The 21,065-nt window shown below is 45.5% G+C and overlaps 1 pseudogene; it reads right to left on the bottom strand.

Moving 5' to 3' along the window:
- LOC139226152 (myeloperoxidase-like) overlaps window positions 1-15,853 on the bottom strand; it is an 84,292-nt pseudogene extending 68,439 nt beyond the window's left edge.
- Window positions 15,854-21,065: the final 5,212 nt, after the last annotated feature.

Here is a 21,065-nt window from a genome sequence, read left to right as displayed (position 1 = left end):
ACACAAGCCAAGGATGTCATTGACAACTATTTCAGGGCAAAGTAATCCAGTTCATCAATGAAAACAAAATATTCTGGCTTTGCATTGCTTGCGGGGAATCTCAATGGCACCCAGCGGGGGAGGCGCTGTTTCAGTCGTTTAGAAGCAGTGACCTACTCTTTAAAATTGAGATTATGTTGAAGGGAGAAAACTCAGCCTTTGTAGTGGATGTGTTGGGGTACTGAACAAATACACCACCATAAAAAATGGCAGCGGTGTAAGACAGCAGTTTCTAAATAACATAGCCTAAAGTGATCCCGCTCCTCACCATGTTGACAATCCAAAAGGTGTGCCTACATAAACAGGAACTATGGTGGTAATCGTATCTACAATAACATTTTATTAAACAACTGCAAGACATTCAGGGCTCATAATAGATTTACTGCCACTGGAAGGAAGAGAAATATAGTTCTGATGGATCCTCTAAAAGGCTGCAGCCAGTTAAGGGGCAATATCGGTTTCTGAGCAGCAGCAACCTCTGAAACTGCAGTATCCTTCGGGGGAGGGAGCATCAGCTCCAAGGGCCCCCATATTCTCGGATGCATCCAAGGAGGTTTTGCCTGCTGGAATCAGGGACAGATTAGCATGCTGCTGGGCATTGAGGGCAGAAAGCCCCGTAAGTGGGTATTAATGAGTTTCCCCAACACCCAGGTGTTGAGAAAGAATGATAGGAGAGGAGGTGAGCGAAGGTGGAACAAGTGATAGAAAATGTATATTAACCAGTGCCTTGCTTTACCTTAGTTACCTCTGTGAGGTCATGGGAACTCTTCCTGCACTGTGCGGCAGTTCTTGGGGAGGTGGAGATAGCACTGACAGCAGACAGTGATGTTGTCCTTTAACTGCCTGCAGTCTTTTAAAATCTGAACCAGGAAGAATTTCCCTCCCTTCCAGTGGCAGCAAACTAATCAGGAGTGGCATTACTGCTCCAAACCTGGCCTGTTTGTATAAGTTGAACACTGGGAGGAAATTGCAATGGGTTAACGGTAGATTCACGTAGATGAGCGATGGTCAATTTCCAACGTTAACTTGCCAATGAGAGGAGAATTAAGCCCCTCAAGTCTCTCTTCCTTATTATAACCACTCGTCCCTGGCAACATTTCTGTTGAATCTTCACTGAAACTTTTCCATTGCTTTTGTACCCTTAGAGGAACACTGAAATCCATACCCATACCCAAATTCAAATCGTTCATCTTTGATAAAAACAACTTCCTGAAAGTAAAGAACACGACTGATATTTAACCACCATGTTATATGGGATGCATATGCACACATCACGTGCTAACTTTGCACACATGCACGATTACATGCATGTACATGCGCACTTACCACATGTACAGACAAGCAAATGAGCACACACGCATGCATGCATACAGATGACAAACAAATAGGTCAATAAAAGTATTCTTGAAGGCTTGTGAGTCCCTTTTTGTCCACCTGTTGAACTGCTCCTATGATTTTCCTCGTCTCCTGGTAGACTGTTTCTCCATTCCAGTGTGGGTTCAGTCTCTTCATTACTCTTGCTATGCGTAGGTTCCCGTAGGAATAACGTATGAAAGGCAGTGAGCCATAAATGCTCATTTACACGGATGTCACCTGTATAGTTAAGAGAAGAGAAAGTAAATTTTCAAAATCTGAAATAAAAATAAAAAATGCTTAAAATATACAGGAGGCTCATCAGCGTCTAAGAAGACAATAGAGTGGTTAACTTTTGGGTGTAGATCTCTTCATCAGAATTGGAAACTGGGAAGTAAGTGATGGCTTTTATAGGACTGCAGAAAACAGAGAGGAGGCAAGAAAAAGAACCACAGATCGATGTCAAGAGTAAGGAATGCTAACTTCTGTTACAAAGACTTATTAAATGATCTGTGAGCAGATCATTTAAAAAGCTGGAAACAAGTGAAAACCGATGCCCATTATTGATAGATCTTCTTGATTATGCAGTGGAAATGTATTAATTGCATTTGTATGGGGAAAAAACAGACAAAAATAAAATCTCCAGAATGGAGGGGAATAAAATGGCAGGCAGGTTGTTGGAAGAGCCCAGGTAGGGGCAGGTGCGAGCCATGTTGTAGAGGTGAAAGTAAGTGGTCTTTGTGATGGTGAGAATATGCATTTATAAATACAAAAGGAAAATCTGCAAATGCTGGAAATCTGAAATAAAACAAAAATGCAACAATTCAGTCAGCACCTGAAAAGAGAAAAAACAGGTTTGTGTACACATTGCCAGACTCAAATTGATGAAGGGTTATGCCCCTGAAACATGAACCTGTATTTTCTCTGGCCTGTGGTGTATTTCCAGTATTTTCTATTTTTATGTCTAATTTAAAATTCCCTCCCTTAATTGAGTGAACAGAATGCTACTTTAAAGCATAGACCCATGTTGAAATATACTTAAAGCCTCTCTTACAGTCTGTTTGAGATACTCCAAAGTCAGGTACAAGAAGCTAGGGCCCGAAATTGATGCACTCACTGCCCACTGCCGCCGACAATCCTCCTCGGGTTCCGCCCAGTGCCAGTTTCAATCTGGTCTGGAGCGGGCGGGAGGGGAGAGCTGCCGGGAACCGCCCATGGACGTCAGCAGATGGCCGAGTGGCGCAGTCAACACCACCATTTCCAGACATAACAGTTAAGGACATATCATGATCAGTCCACTGGCCCCACTGCATAAGAACGTGGGAGTATTGGAAATCCAAGGCTATATTATTATTAATCACCCTGAAAATCTTGTTAGGTGCATTTCGGACCTGAGGAAGGAATATAAACAATTTTAAGGCTAAAATATGAGAAATCTCATCACTGACATCTCATTAACTTCCTTTTTAATACATTCTTGGGATGGGAGCATCCCTAATTGCCCTCAAGAAGGTGATGGTGGCCTTCTTCATTATAGTGGTTTGATACAACGGAATGTCTTGCAACTCGTTAGTGTGGAACGTTCTGAAGTCATGAAAGGCGCTATATAAATTCAAGTATTTCTTTAAGACATAGCAAGTTTCCTTCCCTGACGGACCTTACTGAATCAGTTAGGTTGTTACAACAAAGCTTTTTAAAAAATATATATATATATTTCCAGATTTTTAACACCAGAATTCAAATTCTCAAACTGTCACAGTGGGATTTGAACTCAAATTTTCTGGATTATTAGATCAGTAACATAATCACTGTGCTACTGCAGCCATTCTAAAACTCAGACCACACAACCTCCATTTCTCATGCAGGATACTGGCTGAATCATTGCATCTTCATTTCCTTTGATGGAACTACCAGGCTGCCGTCAAGAAGTTGGATTTCTATTTTGTGCCAAATGCTTTATTCTCTCAACAACTGTTAACTTTCTATGAAGCTCACATAAGTCAAAGGCTTCAATACTGTGCTCTCTGGCAAGACTCATAACAAATTTCACATTCCTAGTTAGAATTAAAGGAAAAGTTTGCCATCTGATCAGAGATCCCTCTCTCATATATCTAGACTCTCACCTCTCTCCCCATTGCAACCATTCTTTTCTCTTTATTTTTTTATTGAGGGTCAAATCTCCTTTGGAATTTCCTCTGAGTTTCAGACAAAATTCAGATTTTACAAACTCTTCCTCTCCCTTGCAACCTTACTGTGTTGAAATCAAGAATCATTATATAGTCTCTTACTCTTAATTCATTTTTTTTTCCCTACGATGTAAACAGTGAAATTTCACTGTCAGTTTTAAACCTTTATTCTGCAATCTGTAGGACTTGAAATCCAAACTTGATAGTTGGGTCACCATTGGATCGGTCATTCGTTATACATCCCATCTGTCATCACACTTTACATTTTATGCCCCTGGCCAAAGCTGGAAGTTTCCCCAAATACCACTTAGTGTCAGCCTTGGTTCAGTGGTAGCACTCTTGCTTCTGAGTCAGATGGTTATGTGTTCAAGTCCCACTGCAGATAACATAATGCTAGGCTGACAACCCACTGCAGCACTGAGGGAATACTGCATTGATGGAGGTGTCACCTATTGGATGAGCTGTTAAAATTAAGCTCTGTCTGCTGCCTCAGATAGATGTAGACGATCCCACAGTATTATTTCCAGAAGAGCAGGGGGGGGTTTCCTCCGTGTCCTGGCTGATATTTATCCCTCAAAGGCAGAAGGTGTTCCTGCACAAATCTTTGAAGGTGGCAGGACAAGTTGAGAAGGCTGCTTAAAAAGCATACAGGATCCTTGGCTTTATAAATAGAGGCATAGAATTTTATCGTCCATGGCGGGCGATGTCGATGGCGGGTCCCGGCCTCGTTGGCCAAAATGATTTTCCCCTGATTGGGAAACACGCTGGAATAACAAGCCCAGACAATTGAAGGAAGCGGGTCTGATGACATCATTTGATGTCGCGTCATCAGCCGGTTTCCATAAAGGGACCAGGTGCAAATTAATTTTGACATTTGTGCTGTCAGTGTTCTACAACATTGAGGTGCTGCAAACACTGACAAGCACTGCACAGAGGAGTACGACTGCACCCAGGCTCTCCCATGACTTCCTCCATATACTTATGGAGGGAGTTACAACATACAGGGAGGTTCTCTTCCCTTCCAATGATGCAAGAGACCTCCCCAGGAGGACACAAGCAGGGATGTTGTCAGGAGGAGCAGGCTGCAGTGACGTAATTCTTTCAATGATCTCATTCGATCACGAAACGTTACAGAAAAGCCACACTCAACCTCATCCTGCTGTGCCACTCATCACATCCCCATCACTCTTCCTTCCCAACCCTACTCCTGCACAACCTTTATTCACAGCAACTTACGTTGCACCTCCACCTATCCCTCTCTCGCTATTTACATTAATGCTTTCCCATCTCACTAGCCATCCCTCACACTCACCCTTATCCTAGTCCAATCATACCAACTAACAACACACAAGAGTAGGCACTTGTGTGTTTTAGCCAATGTTCATTTGTGTTTCTGTTAATGTGCTGTCAAACATTAGAATCTTTATTTTCAACACTGTGCTTTCTTGGACAAATTTGTGTGAACCTTTGGAAGTGGCTTAGTGAGTTGCAGTGAATGGTCAGACACAACACCCCAAATGCTGATGAATGAGATAGAAATGGCTTGGGCATTGTAGGGATGCTTTATGGTGTTGCTGTATGGTGGTGCCAACCTGGCGCATCATGTGGCAGTCAGGGTGTACAACATAAAGTGAAGTATATTTGGCTATGGTGAGACCATTCCTAGCATCCCGGGCAGCAATGTGGCCGGGTGCTCATGTCCTCTATCCTGTGCAGCATCAGTTGATTGCAGAGAAGGTTGGTGTTGTTGTTGTTGTTGTTGGCATTGCCGGTTTGCCTGGTGCTGCTGGTGTTGGGGCTGATCGTGGTGGGATTCTGAGGACCAAGGTGAGACAGTATAAACCATACCATTTCTGATGTAATATAGAAACAGGTGAACTTGAGATGACAGAAACAATCTGTCAATGGTGAGATTGTTGCAATGAGGTGACACTGGATAGAGAGTTTACTCCAAACACATGCAACCTGCTTAAAGCTCAATCTGTCTTCCAAATGCAGGAAGCAACAGCTTCCGAGCTTGGAAAGTGAACAGCTGAGAGATGGAAGCTTTAATGACACATTTGCAGCGGTCAAGTAATGAGATGATTCCATGGCCATTCAACTCCCGTCCTACTTACCTGACATGATCCCCAAGCAGCATGAACGCCGTGGGCGACCTGCTAAACTCTGAAATTGAGCTGAAAATAGTTGTTAATCCTCTGTTAATGTCATAATGGCTTGAATTGGTTCACCCGCCGCTGTGTGTCGGGTCTGCTCAGCGCTGACAGATCCAACATTTGGGAAAGGTGCATGGTGGCAGGTTTACAGCGGGGTCCCGACTCACTGTAAAAAAAAAAATGTTCCCATCCAAATCGCCACCGATCATGCCCGATGACCCACTGGAAAATTCTGCCCATAGAGTACAAAAGCAAGGAAGTTATGTTAAACCTTTATAATTCACTGGTTAGACCACAGCTGGAGTATTGTGTCCAATTCTGGGCACCATACTTTCAGACGGATGTCAAGGCCTTAGAAAGAGTGCAAAGGAGATTTACTAGACTGCTACCCGGGGTGTGGGACTTGAGTTACGTGGATAGACTGGAGAAGCTGGGGTTACTCTCCTCAGAGCAGAGAAGGTTAAGGGGAGATTTAACAGAGATGTTTGAAATCATGAAGTGATTTGATAAAAATAAATAAGGAGCAACTATTTCCAGTGACAGAAGGGTCGGTAACCAGAGGACAGAGATTTAAGGTAATTGGCAAAAGGAACCAGAGGCGACATGAGGAAAAAAGTGTTATGCAGCGAGTGGTTATGATCTGGAATGCACTGTGTGAAAGGGTGGTGGAAGCAGATTCAATAATAACTTTCAAAATGCAGACCTCCCTCCAGTGCTTTAGCTCTACTCCCGGCCAGGCCCAGCTCCCTAGAATCAATGTCCACAGGCTCAACTTGAATTTTCAATAAATGCGGAAACCATAAGCAAAACACCTTCTTGATTGCAAGAAATGTCAAAGCCCTTTATTATCTGAAACATTTCCTGTCCAAGAGATTTAAAACCCTCTTCCTTATTATTAAAAACGTAGACATAGAGGGTGGGAATTTTAACCTAAAAAAAAAACAGGTGGGTTGGGTACGTGTGGGTAATTAAAGTGAAATCTGAATCCCGACCTGAATCTGCCGCTAACCCACCCACTTCGGTTTTATCGGAGGCGGAATGGGGGCAGTAGGCAAATCGCTGCCAGGAGCTGGGTCGTCTATTTAATATAATGAGGCTAGAAGCCTCTGCTTTCACCTCCATTTTGGAATTAACTTTAGCTGATCGGGCTTTTCATGCCTCATGAAACCCACCAGCTAAACAAGGTGAGGACAGCTGGATCCAGAATTTAAGTGCAAACCCTGCGATCGGAGATCCCCCATGAGGCCTCCCCAAGGCCTCCGATCCCCCCGGCCTCTCAGCACCCCCACGAGGCTTCTCTCTCCTCGACCTCTGATCCACACACAAGGCCTGCGGCCACCCTAACCTCTGATCCCATCCACGATGTGTCCCCAGCCCCCAATCCCTTCAGATCCCTTCTACCATTCCCCTGAAAATCCTGACTCGTGCCAGGATACATTACAACCCACATCCATTATTCAGGTATGAGAGTTAATGGTGCGTTGTCATTGGGGAAATAATAGGCTAGTTTTCTGATTTTGCACTCCCAATGAGGAGCCTCATCTATAACCGTGCATATGGCATTGACAACGTATTTATATACAGTAATTTTAACGCAGTAAAATGTCCAAAGGTACTTCACAGGAGCGTTATCAAACAAAATTGGACACTGAGCCACATAAGGAGATATTGGGACAGGTGATGAGAAACATACAAACATAGAAAATAGGTGCAGGAGTAGGCCATTCAGCCCTTCGAACCTGCACCACCATTCAATAAGATCATGGCTGATCATTCACCTCAGTACCCTTTCCTACTTTCTCTCCATACCCCTTGATCCCTTTAGCCATAAGGGCCATATCTAACTCCCTCTTGAATATATCCAATGAACTGGCGTCAACAACTCTCTGTGGTAGGGAATTCCACAGGTTAACAACTCTCTGAATGAAGAAGTTTCTCCTCATCTCAGTCCTAAATGGCTTACCCCTTATCCTTAGACTGTGTCCCCTGGTTCTGGATTTCCCCAACATCGGGAACATTCTTCCTGCATCGAACCTGTCCAGTCCCGTCAGAATTTTATATGTTTCTATGAGATCCCCTCTCGTCCTTCTAAACTCCAGTGAATACAGGCCCAGTCGATCCAGTCTCTCCTCATATGTCAGTCCTGCCATCCCAGGAATCAGTCTGGTGAACATTCGCTGCACTCCCTCAATAGCAATAAAGTCCTTCCTCAGACTAGGAGACCAAAACTGAACACAATATTCCAGGTGAGGCCTCACCAAGGCCCTGCACAACTGCAGTAAGACCTCCCTGCTCCTATATTCAAATCCCCTAGCTATGAAGGCCAAAATACCATTTGCCTTCTTTACCGCCTGCTGTACTTGCATGCCAACTTTCAATGACTGATGTACCATGACACCCAGGTCTCGTTGCACCTCCCCTTTTCCTAATCTGTCGCCATTCAGATAATATTCTGCCTTCGTGTTTTTGCCACCAGTGGATAACCTCACATTTATCCACATTATACTGCATCTGCTATGCATTTGCACACTCACCTAACCTGTCCAAGTCACCCTGCAGCCTCCTCACAGCTCACACCGCCACCCAGCTTGTCATCTGCAAACTTGGAGATATTATACTCAATTCCTTCATCTAAAATCATTAATGTATATTGTAAATAGCTGAGGACCCAGCACTGAGCCCTGCGGCACAGAATGATTAGGAGATCCAAGGGTTAATAGATCGCAAGCGAAGGGCATTTCTGAGCCTTAAACAACAACTCAACTCGGGAGCAACAAGGCAGCATTACAGGCAACTTATGGCTGAGGTCCAATAAAAAACCCGGGACCTAAAGAACAGGTGGTGAATGGAGAAAGCACAGAAGATACAACAGCTGGCTGACAGCCATGATGTGCGAGGATTCTTCATTGCAGTCAAGGCCACCTACGATCCAAACACCCAAGGCCCCACCCCACTGCTGGCCAAGAACGGGAAAACGCTCATAAAAGACACCAAGGCAGTCAGGCAGAGGCTCTGCCTTTTACTTGAGCGTTCTCGACTCCATCCCGCAGCATGCTACCCACCACCACCTCAGTAAAACCCCACACTGCACGAGATAGAAAAAGCTGTAAGACAGCTCAACAACAACGCGGCTCAGGAGCGGATGGAATCCCCGCTGAGGCACTGAAATATGGTGAAGGGGCACTGTTGGCACGAATACATGACCTCATCTTTCTCATCTGGAGGGAGGAGAGCATGCCAGGAGATCTTAGAGATGCAGTGATCATGACCATCTTTAAAAAAGGGGACAAGTCTGACTGCGGCAACTACAGAGGAATCTCCCTATTATCAGCCACTAGGAAGGTCGTCGCTAAAGTCCTCCTCAACCGTCTTCTCCCTGTGTCTGAGGAGCTCCTCCTGGAGTCACAGTGTGGATTTCATCCCCTACGGGGCACAACGGACATGATTTTTACAGTGCGACAGTTGCAGGAAAAATGCAGGGAACAGCGCCAGCCCTTATACATGGCCTTCTTTGACACTGTCAACCGCGAGAGTTTATGGAGAGTCCTCCTCGGTTTCGGATGCCCCCAAAAGTTCGTTACCATCCTCCGCTTGCTCCACGACAACATGCAGGCCGTGATCCTTATTAACGGATCCATTACAGACCCAATCCACATCCGGACCGGGGTCAAACAGGGCTGTGCCATCACCCCAACCCTCTTCTCAATCTTCCTCGCTGCCATGCTCCACCTCACATTCAACAAGCTCCCCGCTGGAGTGGAACTAAACTACAGAACTAGTGGGAACCTGTTCAATCTTCGTTGACTCCAGGCCAGGTCCAAGACCACCCCAACGTCTGTCGTCGAGCTACAGTACACGAACGACACCTGCGTCTGCGTACATACAGAGGCTCAACTCCAAGTCATAGTCAATGTATTTACTGAGGCGTGCATGGGCCTTACGCTAAACATCCATAAAGACAAAGGTTCTCCACCAGCCTGTCTCCGCCGCACAGCACTTCCACCCCCCCCCGCGCCCCAGTCATCAAGATCCACGGCGTGGCCCTGGACAACATGGACCATTTCCCATACCTCGGAGCCTCTTAACAAGAGCAGACATTGACGACGAGATTCAACACTGCCTCCAGTGCACCAGCACAGCCTTCGGCCGCCTGAGGAAAAGAGTGTTTGAAGATCAGGCCTTTAAATCCACCACCAAGCTCATGATCTACAGGGCTGTAGTATTACCCGCCCTCCTGTATGGCTCAGAGACATGGACCGTGTACAGTAGATACCTGAAGTCGCTGGAGAAATACCACCAATGATGTCTCCTCAAGATCCTACAAATCCCCTGGGAAGACAGACACACCAACGTTAGCGTCCTCGATCAGGCCAACATCCCCAGCATTGAAGTACTGACCACACTTGATCAGCTCCGCTGGGCAGGCCACATTGTTTACATGCCAGAAACAAGGCTCCCAAAGCAAGCGCTCTACTCAGAACTCCTTCACGGCAAGCGAGCCAAAGGTGGGCAGAGGAAACGTTACAAGGACCCCCTCAAAGCCTCCCTGATAAAGTGCAACATTCCCACAGAAACTTGAGAGTCCTTGGCCAAAGACCGCCCTAAGTGGAGGAAGTGCATCTGGGAGGGCGCTGAGCACCTCGAGTCTCATCGCCGAGAGCATGCAGAAATCAAGCGCAGGCAACGGAAAGAGCGTGTGGCAAACCAGTCCCACCCACCCTTTCCCTCAATGACTATCTGTCCCACCTGTGACAGGGACTGTGGTTCTCGTATTGGACTGTTCAGCCACCTAAGCACTCATTTTTAGAGTGGAAGCAAGTCTTCCTCGATTCCGAGGGACTGTCTATGATGATGATGATGTTTGTGGGAGTTGCTATGCGCAAACTGGCTGCCGCATTTCCGACATTACCACAGTGATTACACTCAAAACTTCTTGATTGACTAAAGCGCTTTGAGACGTCAGGTGATCGTGAAAGGTGCTATATAAATGCAAGTCTGTCTTTCTTTTCAAATCCTGGGGAAGGAGTCTTTTCCATGGTTGGGGCAGGCAGCATCTATCCACAGAAACAGAGTTAATGCCTCGGGTTGATGACCTTTCAACACAACTGAAAGATTTTCCAGATGAGCATTGCAGAGCCAGGGGAAAGGGGGCAGAGAAAAAACAAAAGGTGAAGAGCAAGAGTGATTAAATTACGAAAGGAATGGGGTGATAATGGGACAAGTAAAGAAATGTAAGGTGGGTCCAGAGGAGATGTAAATGATTACAGCAGAATTGCTGTATTGCTTACAGTCTTTGGAGAAACACTTACATTTAAGCCCATTGATTTTTCAACCAATTTTTGTCTCAGTGCTTTTTGAAAAACTTGCATGAATTACATTACTTTACATAGAGTTTACAGCACAGAAACAGGCCATTCAGCCGAATTGATCTATGTCATTATTTATCCTCCAAATGGGCCTCCTCCCATCTTGCATCATCTCACCCTGTCAGCATATCCTTCTATGAGTACACTTTGCTTTAAAAACCCAACATTTGAAAGTAATTGTTTTCCCAATCCCTTTTGTAGAAAAATGGTCAAACAATCCTGAAATATGACAAGAGCTCAGAGCTGAAAAGCACATGTGATAAAACAGATTACTGGCTAAAACTCAACAAAGGCTGAGAACAAGCAATTAAACGAATTCAAATGAAAGGAATCTTTGTTAATCTGGAATCAGTGTATCCATTTTCTAGTTTGGACTGATCTGCAATGATGGAATAATAAAACTATGTTGTTACCTAAAAATGCTACTGAAACTTCAGAACTGGCCTTAGACATCAGTAAATGTAATGCTCAGAGCAGTAGAACCTTCTCAAAACTGGACATAAAAAGAACCAAACACAGGTCTGGGTGTTTATATATGCATGTGGGGCATTCTTGACAATGTCACGATGGAAAAAAAAAGTCACCAGTAATTTCCACAGGGGTTCTCCCGATCATCTGCCATAACTTTGGTGGAAACCCTAGAGAAACTATGTTGATGTCTGAGGATGATTTAGGAGCCACCATGGAAATTCTACCCTGGTGTGTTTAAGGATTTAATTTCCTCCAAATCAGCCATGATTAGACAACTTCCTATAGTATGTGAAGGATGAAGAGTGAAACAGAGTAAATTAGAATCGTCCATTATCAAAGCGACAATTATTTTATTTGACTTATGCAGAAGCAGCAGTGGCAAAGGGTATCCTGAATATAATCTGCCTATACTCTGGCCCCTTGGCATTGTAACTCCATCCTTGTACTCAGCTGGGAGCCATCTTTTTAATGGGGTTTGAGCTGTTCCAAGTAAAAGGTTCTTCCTGTGCATGATAAAAGATCCATATTTTATTTTGAACACCTAATCTATTACTGTGGATCAGTACAAACTAGAAAAATGGTAAGTATTTGTATATTCACCTCACCAAAAGTAAACCTATTGTTTTATTTTGAAGGAAGTATGAGTGGAACATTTTTGGTCAGTGTGTCACGGAACTTGTGCAATAATGCAATAAAACCTTTTGCGTGCGGTAAGTTGACAACACACAGAAAATCTCCATGCAATCAACTATTCAGAAAAAAGGTGTGGACAAGAAACTATAGGCCGGTTATTTAACATCTGTAGTGGGGAAAATGCTTGAAGCTATCATTAAGGAAGAAATAGCAGGACATCTAGATAGGAATAGTGCAATCAAGCAGACGCAACATGGATTCATGAAGGGGAAATCATGTTTAACTAATTTACTGGAATTCTTTGAGGATATAACGAGCATGGTGGATAGAGGTGTACCGATGGATGTGGTGTATTTGGATTTCAAAAAGGCATTCGATAAGGTGCCACATAAAAGGTTACTGCAGAAGATAAAGGTACGCGGAGTCAGAGGAAATGTATTAGCATGGAGAGAGAATTGGCTAACTAACAGAAAGCAGAGAGTCGGGATAAATGGGTCTTTTTCAGGTTGGCAATTGGTGGTTAGTGGTGTGCCACAGGGATCGGTGCTGGGACCACAACTGTTTACAATATACATAGATGACCTGGAAGAGGGGACAGAGTGTAGTGTAACAAAATTTGCAGATGACACAAAGATTAATGGGAAAGCGGGTTGTGTAGAGGACACAGCGAGGCTGCAAAGAGATTTAGATAGGTTAAGCGAATGGGCTAAGGTTTGGCAGATGGAATACAATGTCTGAAAATGTGAGGTCATCCACCTTGGGAAAAAAACACAGTAAAAGGGAATATTATTTGAATGGGGAGAAATTACAACATGCTGCGGTGCAGAGGGACCTAGGGGTCCCTGTGCATGAATCCCAAAACATTAGTTTGCAGGTGCAGCAGGTAATCAGGAAGGCGAATGGAATGTCGGCCTTCATTGCTAGAGGGATGGAGTACAAAAGCAGGGAGGTCCTGCTGCAACTGTACAGGGTATTGGTGAGACCGCACCTGGAGTACTGCATGCAGTTTTGGTCACCTTACTTAAGGAAGGATATACTAGCTTTGGAAGGGGTACAGAGACTATTCACTAGGCTGATTCCGGAGATGAGGGGGTTACCTTATGATGATAGATTGAGTAGACTGGGTCTTTACTCGTTGGAGTTCATAAGGATGAGGGTTGATCTTATAGAAACATTTAAAATAATGAAAGGGATAGACAAGATAGAGGCAGAGAGGTTGTTTCCACTGGTCGGGGAGACTAGAACTAGGGGGCACATCCTCAAAATACGGAGGAGCCAATTTAAAACTGAGTTGAGAAGGAATTTCTTCTCCCAGAGGGTTGTGAATCTGTGGATTTCTCTGCCCAAGGAAGCAGTTGAGGCTAGCTCATTGAATGTATTCAAATCACAGATAGATAGTTTTTTAACCATTAAAGGAATTAAGGGTTATGGGGAGCGGGCGGGTAAGTGGAGCTGAGTCCATGGCCAGATCAGCCATGATCTTGTTGAATGGCGGAGCAGGCTCAAGGGGCCAGATCGCCTATTCCAGATCCTAATTCTTATGTTCTTATGTTATGTTCTTATGTTATGTTCATATAAAAAGATCAAAACACCAAAGTAAACAGAACCCATGGCATCCTTCTTACAAGCACCTTCCTTCCACAATGTCTATAATGTCTCCCTTTATTGCCTCATGAAAAATCAATTCTTATATGTCAGGGATTCCAGTTAAAGAAAAACATTTTATAAACAAACCTGAGAGTTTAACTTCCTGATACCTGTACTCACATCATCATCATAGACAGTCACTCGAAATCGAGGAAGACTTGCTTCCACTCTAAAAGTGAGTTCTTCGGTGACTGAACAATCCAATACGGGAATTACAGTCTCCGTCACAGGTGGGACAGACAGTCGTTGAAGGAAAGGGTGGGTGGGGAGTCTGGTTTGCCGCACGCTCCTTCCGCTGCCTGCACTTGCTTTCTGCATGCTCTCGGCGACAAGACTCGAGGTGCTCAGCGCCTTCCCGGATGCTTTTCCTCCACTTAGGGTGGTCTTTGGCCAGATATTCCCAGATGTCAGTGGGGATGTTGCATTTTATCAAGGAGGCTTTGAGGGTGTCCTTGAAATGTTTCCTCTGCCCACCTGGGGCTCGCTTGCCGTGTAGGAGTTCCAAGTAGAGTGCTTGCTTTGGGAGTCTTGTGTCAGGCATGCGAACAATGTGGCCCGCCCAACAGAGCTGGTTGAGTGTGGTCAGTGCTTTGATGCTGGGGATGTTGGCCTGATCAAGAAAACTAATGTTGGTGCGTCTGTCCTCCATGGGGATTTGCAGGATCTTACGGAGACATCGTTGGTAGTATTTTTCCAGCGATTTGAGGTGTCTACGTATATGGTCCACATCTCTGAGCTATATAGGAGGGCGGTATCACTACAGTCCTGTAGACTATAAGCTTGGTGTCAGATTTGAAGGCCTGATCTTGACTCTCTTCCTCAGGTGGCCGAAGGATGCACTGGTGCACTGGAGGCGGTGTTGATAATAGGCTCCTGAGGTATGGAAAGTGGTCCAGGTTGTCCAGGACCGTGCCATGGATCTTGATGACTGGGGGGGGGCAGTGCTGTGTGGCCAGGTCAGGTTGGTGGAGGACCTTTGTCTTACAAATGTTTAGTGTAAGCCCCCTGCTTTCGTATGCCTCGGTGAAGATGTTGACGGTGTATCTGCAAGTTCCTGCAAATCCCCTGGGAGGACAGATGCACTAACATCAGTGTTCTCGATCAAAATGCTGGTTGAATTGCCCCCGCCCGTCGAGTATCAAAAGTGTCCATTTATCTTCAGCCTTCAGATAGTTAGACTGAGCTTCCACTCCAATGAATATGTTTTAACAGCACCATTCCAGTCTGTATATGAACTGGTCCAGATATTGTACCAATTCAGCAGCCGCTTTTCTAAACCGACCTGATATATTGAGCGAGCGTTTGTGGATTCAATGAACACTACGTTGAATGAGGATCAGTGCAGTTTCCATGTACTCCGCAGATCATGCCACCATCCTGGTCTCTGCCATAAGGTGCTTGAAGGAGGTCAGTAGTTCGTTTAGACTTGCAGATCTTTCTCAAAGAGTTTTTGTTTGATACTGCGAGAAAAGAAAAAAGTTTGTCGCCGAAATGAAGAACCTGAAAGGGGGAATAAAACATCACTGACCTCCAGAAAAATAATTGACCTTATAATAAAGCTATCAATGTGATAGCTTTGGGCCTGAACCTAATCCCTGGTAGATCAGAACTCGTGGCACAAAATAGCCCCTAATTTGAGATTCAGCTTGAGAAAAATATATTAAGAGCATAGAAATTAACTGAAAAGGGAGATTTGGAAGATTAAGGACATTCTCTGCAACTGCGGTGCATTATCCCTTCCTGTTCTCCTCAATATCTCTGCTACCTTCAATGGATAGACCGCTCTATCATCCTTCAATTCTTCCCTTGTGTTGTCCATCTCAACAGGCCTGCTCTCAATTAGTTTCACTTTAACCAATCCAATCATAGCCAGAGCATCTCGACCAAAGGATTTTTTTCTCCTCTCCACATTGTCACCTCTGCAGTCTGCCAAAGATCCATCCTTGGCCTTCTCCTCTTCTGCATTTACACACTGTGCCTTAGTAGTAACATTTGCAGACATGGGGGCTAAAATTCCGGCCTCAGTGGGTCCGTACGAAGTACGCACAGACCCAGCGAGGCCTTGCAAAAGCGGTTTTCGGGGCGCGATGCGCATGCGCCGAAAACTGGCTTTTCTGATCCGTCAAGATTTCTCTTGACAAATCCTCCACATCCCCGGGAGAAGAACATCTGTGTGGCAGAGTTTGGGTTATTTGCCCAACTCATGCCCCGCGAATGTCCTTCAAACTCCTACAGCTGGTGAAAGCAAGCCCATAGCCTACTTTTACCAGCATAAAAGTTTTAAAACATATAAAAATTAAATTTAAATACACATTTTTATCGTAAAAACCATGTCCATTAAGGTAAGTTTATTTTAAACCCTATTAAAACCCATTAAGAAAATTCTAAAAAATATTTTTTTTCTAAAACATTTAATTAATTTTAATTTCAATTAATTTTAAATATGCAAGGTGTTTTTTTTTAAATTTATTATGTTGTGTTTCTTGTTTTAGGGGGTTATTCTCATTTATAGTAATGGGAACTCGTAAAAAAGGAGTTCCCATTATTATCAATGAGAATACTGCAGAGTGATTGGTGGTCCAGGCCCACGTGACTCCAGCATTTTCATACATATGGGGGAAGTCATCTCCCTGTACACTACGCATGGAATGAAGGCCTCCGACCGCAATCGAAGGTGCCTCCAGAACCAGCGGGTATTTTCACTAAAAATTTTGGGTCGGAGGCGTTCATCCGAAGGAAGCCTCCGCCCTGAATTTTAGGCCTATTGAGTCAGCTTCCACATGTGCATTAATGACACCCAGCTCTATCTCTCCACAGCCTCCGTTGATTCCTCTGGAGCTTTTGTGCTATCAGACTGCTAGCCTGACATTCAGTATTGGATAAGCTGTAATTTTGAGCACCCTCCAGTTGCTTAGGCTGCTCATGCCCCAGAAATACCAGTCGGAGCTTTATGCATCACAAACTTTAATCAGTCCAAACAAATTTAACAACCCATGTCTGAAGTCAATGTAGGAGGCTTATTTAAATTGAGGCCTGCACAAAATTGTCCCAAACAATTTACCAGTGGTCCAAACATCTGTGCAGTTCAGGTATGGGCCTCTGCCTCATTCTGCCTATTTTAGCCCCAAAAAACAGGTGGAACAATGTTCAATTTAGACCCTACTGCTTCCAAAGAAATGTATCCGCTAATTCTGGCAGATATGAGAGTTAGTCCTTCCTCAGTTATGGGTAAACTTCAATGCTTGGAATTTCAGGCGGGGTTCTCCTGTAACCTCAGCATGTCAGTGGAACCCCTGCAAAAAAATGGCTCTTTATGCTGTTTCTGCTGATATTCCACCAAAGTTACCAATGGAGATGAGAACAAATATCGTGGAAATTCTCCCCCACAGTTCATAGTATGAGATGAAATTAATGAATAATTAGAAAGGCATGGGCTAATCAGAGACAGTCAATATCAATTTGTAACAGGCAGGGGCGTAGAAATTGCCTCCTGCCTGAAACAGGGAGCACCCCGTTTCCATGTTTTTTACCGCAACTGTGGTTCAGGTCAACTCGTTCGGGAAATTCCACTCTTTGCTTTTTTTGTTTTCATCTGGAAGTCGGTCATAATGGGGGACGGCGACTACACCCGAGGGGCAAAAACGCAGCAGTGACAGCAATTGAGGGGCGGTAGTTGAGGGTTGGTGCGTATTCACCTCCGCGATGACATCATCATAATGCCGCGTCGCCACGGCTCTCCCATTCACTTAAAGTGGAGAGCCTCCACGCTTTTTAAAACTTCAGCCCAGTGGGCCACCAGTGAGGGTTTCGGCTGGGCCAGCGGCCTGGCACCCAAGAGGGGGTGCCAGGCTGCCTGTTCGTGGCCCAGCTGAACTCGGGGGCATAATTGTCGGACCAAAAGACAGCCGCAGTGAGACCTCCCTTTTAAGGGAAGCTGCATGGCCACTGCAAAAGGCCAGAGTCTTACTAGACTATCGGGGAAAAAGTTGTTCTGGCACCGCCCGGGAATGTCGTCATCGGGAGGTTAGATCAGCAGTGCGCACGGTGATGATGTGCTTAACACCGATCGGCAGCAGAGGTAAGGTGGGGTGGGCGGGGTGGGGGGGGGGGGAAGATCGGGGCACCAACGGGAAAACTGAGGAGGGTAATTGGGCTAGCAGTGCCCCATTCCACCAAAAATCAGCAGCCACTCCACTCCACAGCGTTGCCGCCGATTTGCGGTGATAACGGGCTTTAAGGAAATGGGCAATTTCAGCCCCAGCTTGTGTTATACTTGCTGGTCTGTGAACAGTGGCTTTGAAAAAAATAAGAAATAGGATCATTAGATTTTGTGATGACTGCTAGTTGATATTTGGTAGCTTTGCCTACTTGTTCAAAGAATGGAACTGGTTTTGATTGACTTCTACTTAATCCATCGGAAAAGCCCATTGAGTTTGATCTGGCCAATCACAGTTTCGAGGGAATATATCCCTCATTATCCATCAAATTTTTCTCATGGTATTTATCCAACTCTCTCTTGAATTTGCTGATACAAATATGTCGCTTGGTAGCCATATATTATCTCACTTGTAATTTACACAAAGATAATTGCAAAGAGCAGAAAACCAATGAAATACAAATAGGAGAAATAATTGTAAAACAATAAAAACTGAATCAATCCTGATCAGTTTAAGGGGGAGAAAATCGGTAGCGCCCTATTTGGGGCATTTACGTTTTGAATTTTGAAAATTTAGCGCCAAGCGCAAAGGATTCTGAACTTCTTCTAAATTGGGCTTTAGCGCACAAGAAAGGAAGGGGGAGTGGTAAATCAAGCACTCATGACCTCAATGGGGAGCTACAGGGGTGCTTTCAACTATTTTAGTTGCAATACTTTAAACAAGTGCCCACTGATTAAAGGGGGGGGGGGGCACACTCCAAAACCTTTTCAGGTGCCCCTTTGCTTTTTTTTTTATATCTTTTGGGTTTCCCCCCCAAGGACACCAAAACACAAATTATACAAGTGCCCCCTGGCTAAAAGGAGGGAGAGCGGGAGGGGAGGGTGACACTAAAACTGGCAAATTAAAAAAATTAAACTTTAGACATAAAATCTAAATTAAAATTTGGTTGCCGGGGGTGATGATGCACTCCAGTCCCTCCGGTGCCCACCTCTCGCGGAAGGCCGCGAGCGTACCGGTGGACGCCGTGTGCTCCATCTCCAGGGACACCCTGGCTCAGAGGTAACCGCAAAAGAGAGGCAGGCAGTCGGGCTGAACAACCCCCTCGACCGCCCGATGCCTGGACTGGCTGATGGCCCCCTTGGCCATGGCCAGGAGCAGTCCTACGGGGAGGCCTTCCTACCTGCCCGCTCCCCTCCGTACAGGGTGTCCAAAGATCAGGGGTGCGGGACTGAAGTGCAACCAGAATTTGAGGAGCAGCCCCTTCAAATAATGCAACCTCGCACATTCAATAAAAAAATGGAACACGGACTCGTCCAGACCACAGAAATTGCAGGTGGCCTGGGAGCCCGTGAACCAACTTAAAAACTTGTTGCACGGGACTGCTCCATGCAACACCCTCTAGGCCAAGTCCTCAATAAATAGAAGGAGGACTCCCGCCTAGTGTGCACTCCATTGGGGACCCCCGCCTCCTCCGGATGGCAAGATAGTATGCCATGGCGTGTCCGGACTGCAGACGAGGATGGCAACATGTAGAGTGTGCAAGAGCAGCCCGCACAGGAAACCCCTTCGCGCAGAACTGAAAGGCACTGAGGGGATTTCCCTGAGGAGGCTGAAGTTGTGAGGCGCCGGCTCCAATCTAGGGATGCTTTCATCAGTGCTACCGAATTTCAGGTGACATACATTCAGTAATCAGCCTTCAATCCTTCACACTGGCTCCTTCCAGCTCTTAAAGGCGGGGCGGGGGGGCGCTTCTATCAGATACTCATTTTCACCATTTCTGCAACTGAAGTTGACCTGAGACCAACTGAAAGACCTCATGTCTATGTCTGCACCCAAACCAGATCGAAGAGAGAGAGAGCTCGTCGGTTTAATGACGCTGCATTGGAAGCATTGGTGGGGGCAGTGGAACAAAGGAAGGAAACGCTGTTCCTGGCAAGTAGAAGGAGGCCATTGCCCCAGGTCTTCAGGGAAATGTGGAGTGTCGTGGCACAGGAGGTCTCGGACAGTAGTGTCATGGAACGCAGCCTCACAGAATGCCGTAAGACGTTCAATGACCTCAGTCGGGTGGACAATGTGAGTACATGCTTCAATAGGTCCTACATTCCAGGATCTGAACTTCTGCCTGTGCACACTGCACAAACTACCACTCCTCTACCAAACATCTGCAACTACTCAAACTCACATCCTCATCTCACGACTTGCCTACATTCACAATATTCAGCAACGGCAGGCTTATCTCCCAGACACATAGCTGGACTTTGACTCACACACATTCCTTTCTTTTGCAGGCCAAGATGGCACACAATAGGAAGGAGCAGTAGAGGACAGGTGGGGGTGAAACTCAGCTCCAGCAGCTCTCAGACCTGGAAAAGGGAGTGCTGCAGCTCATTGGGCAGCAGGTGGCCGTCAGCATGGTCAACCCCGCTGGAGCAACAACAGTATCTTCATCCTCTCTCCTTTTCTCATCCCACTTCCTCCTCACATCAGAAGGCCTTATCACTTTCCAGCCCCTGATACTGTCTGCATTCCTTGCTCCATTCCTGCACCCCCTGCTCTCACCTTAATACAAGTCTTGTGTCTTTATGCTTTCAGATAATCAACCAGTAAATGACCAACCTGTCCCCGAGTTCTCAAATGACAGTGATAAAGGAGAAGAGGACCACCACCCATGCACCACATCACTGCATGTCTCACTGGCAAACACCACCTCAGAGACTGGCACTACGTGTTCGTTAGAGGCAAGCATAGTAAAGGGATCTGCACTAGGTGATGCACTGGGGATGAGCAGGCTACAGCAAGGCCAAGGGGAAAAGGGTTGCACAGGGACCAGCTCCACGGAGGGAGAATTCGCACGCGAGCTTTGCTGCACAGGACTCAGATGAGAACTTCAATGGGGAGGCGTTCACAACAAGGGTGATGGCCATGCACTTCGATAGGCACAGTGGCAAGGGTGTATGAGAGCCTCTCAGCAATAGTAAGGAGTGTACCTCCAACAATGCTTCGAACTTTGCGCACACCATGGAGCCCACCATTTCCAGTCCTCAGACGGTGGTGCAT

This window comes from Pristiophorus japonicus, chromosome 16 (assembly GCF_044704955.1).
Source record: "Pristiophorus japonicus isolate sPriJap1 chromosome 16, sPriJap1.hap1, whole genome shotgun sequence".
NCBI lineage: Eukaryota > Metazoa > Chordata > Chondrichthyes > Pristiophoridae > Pristiophorus > Pristiophorus japonicus.
This window is presented reverse-complemented; position numbering and strand designations above follow the sequence as displayed.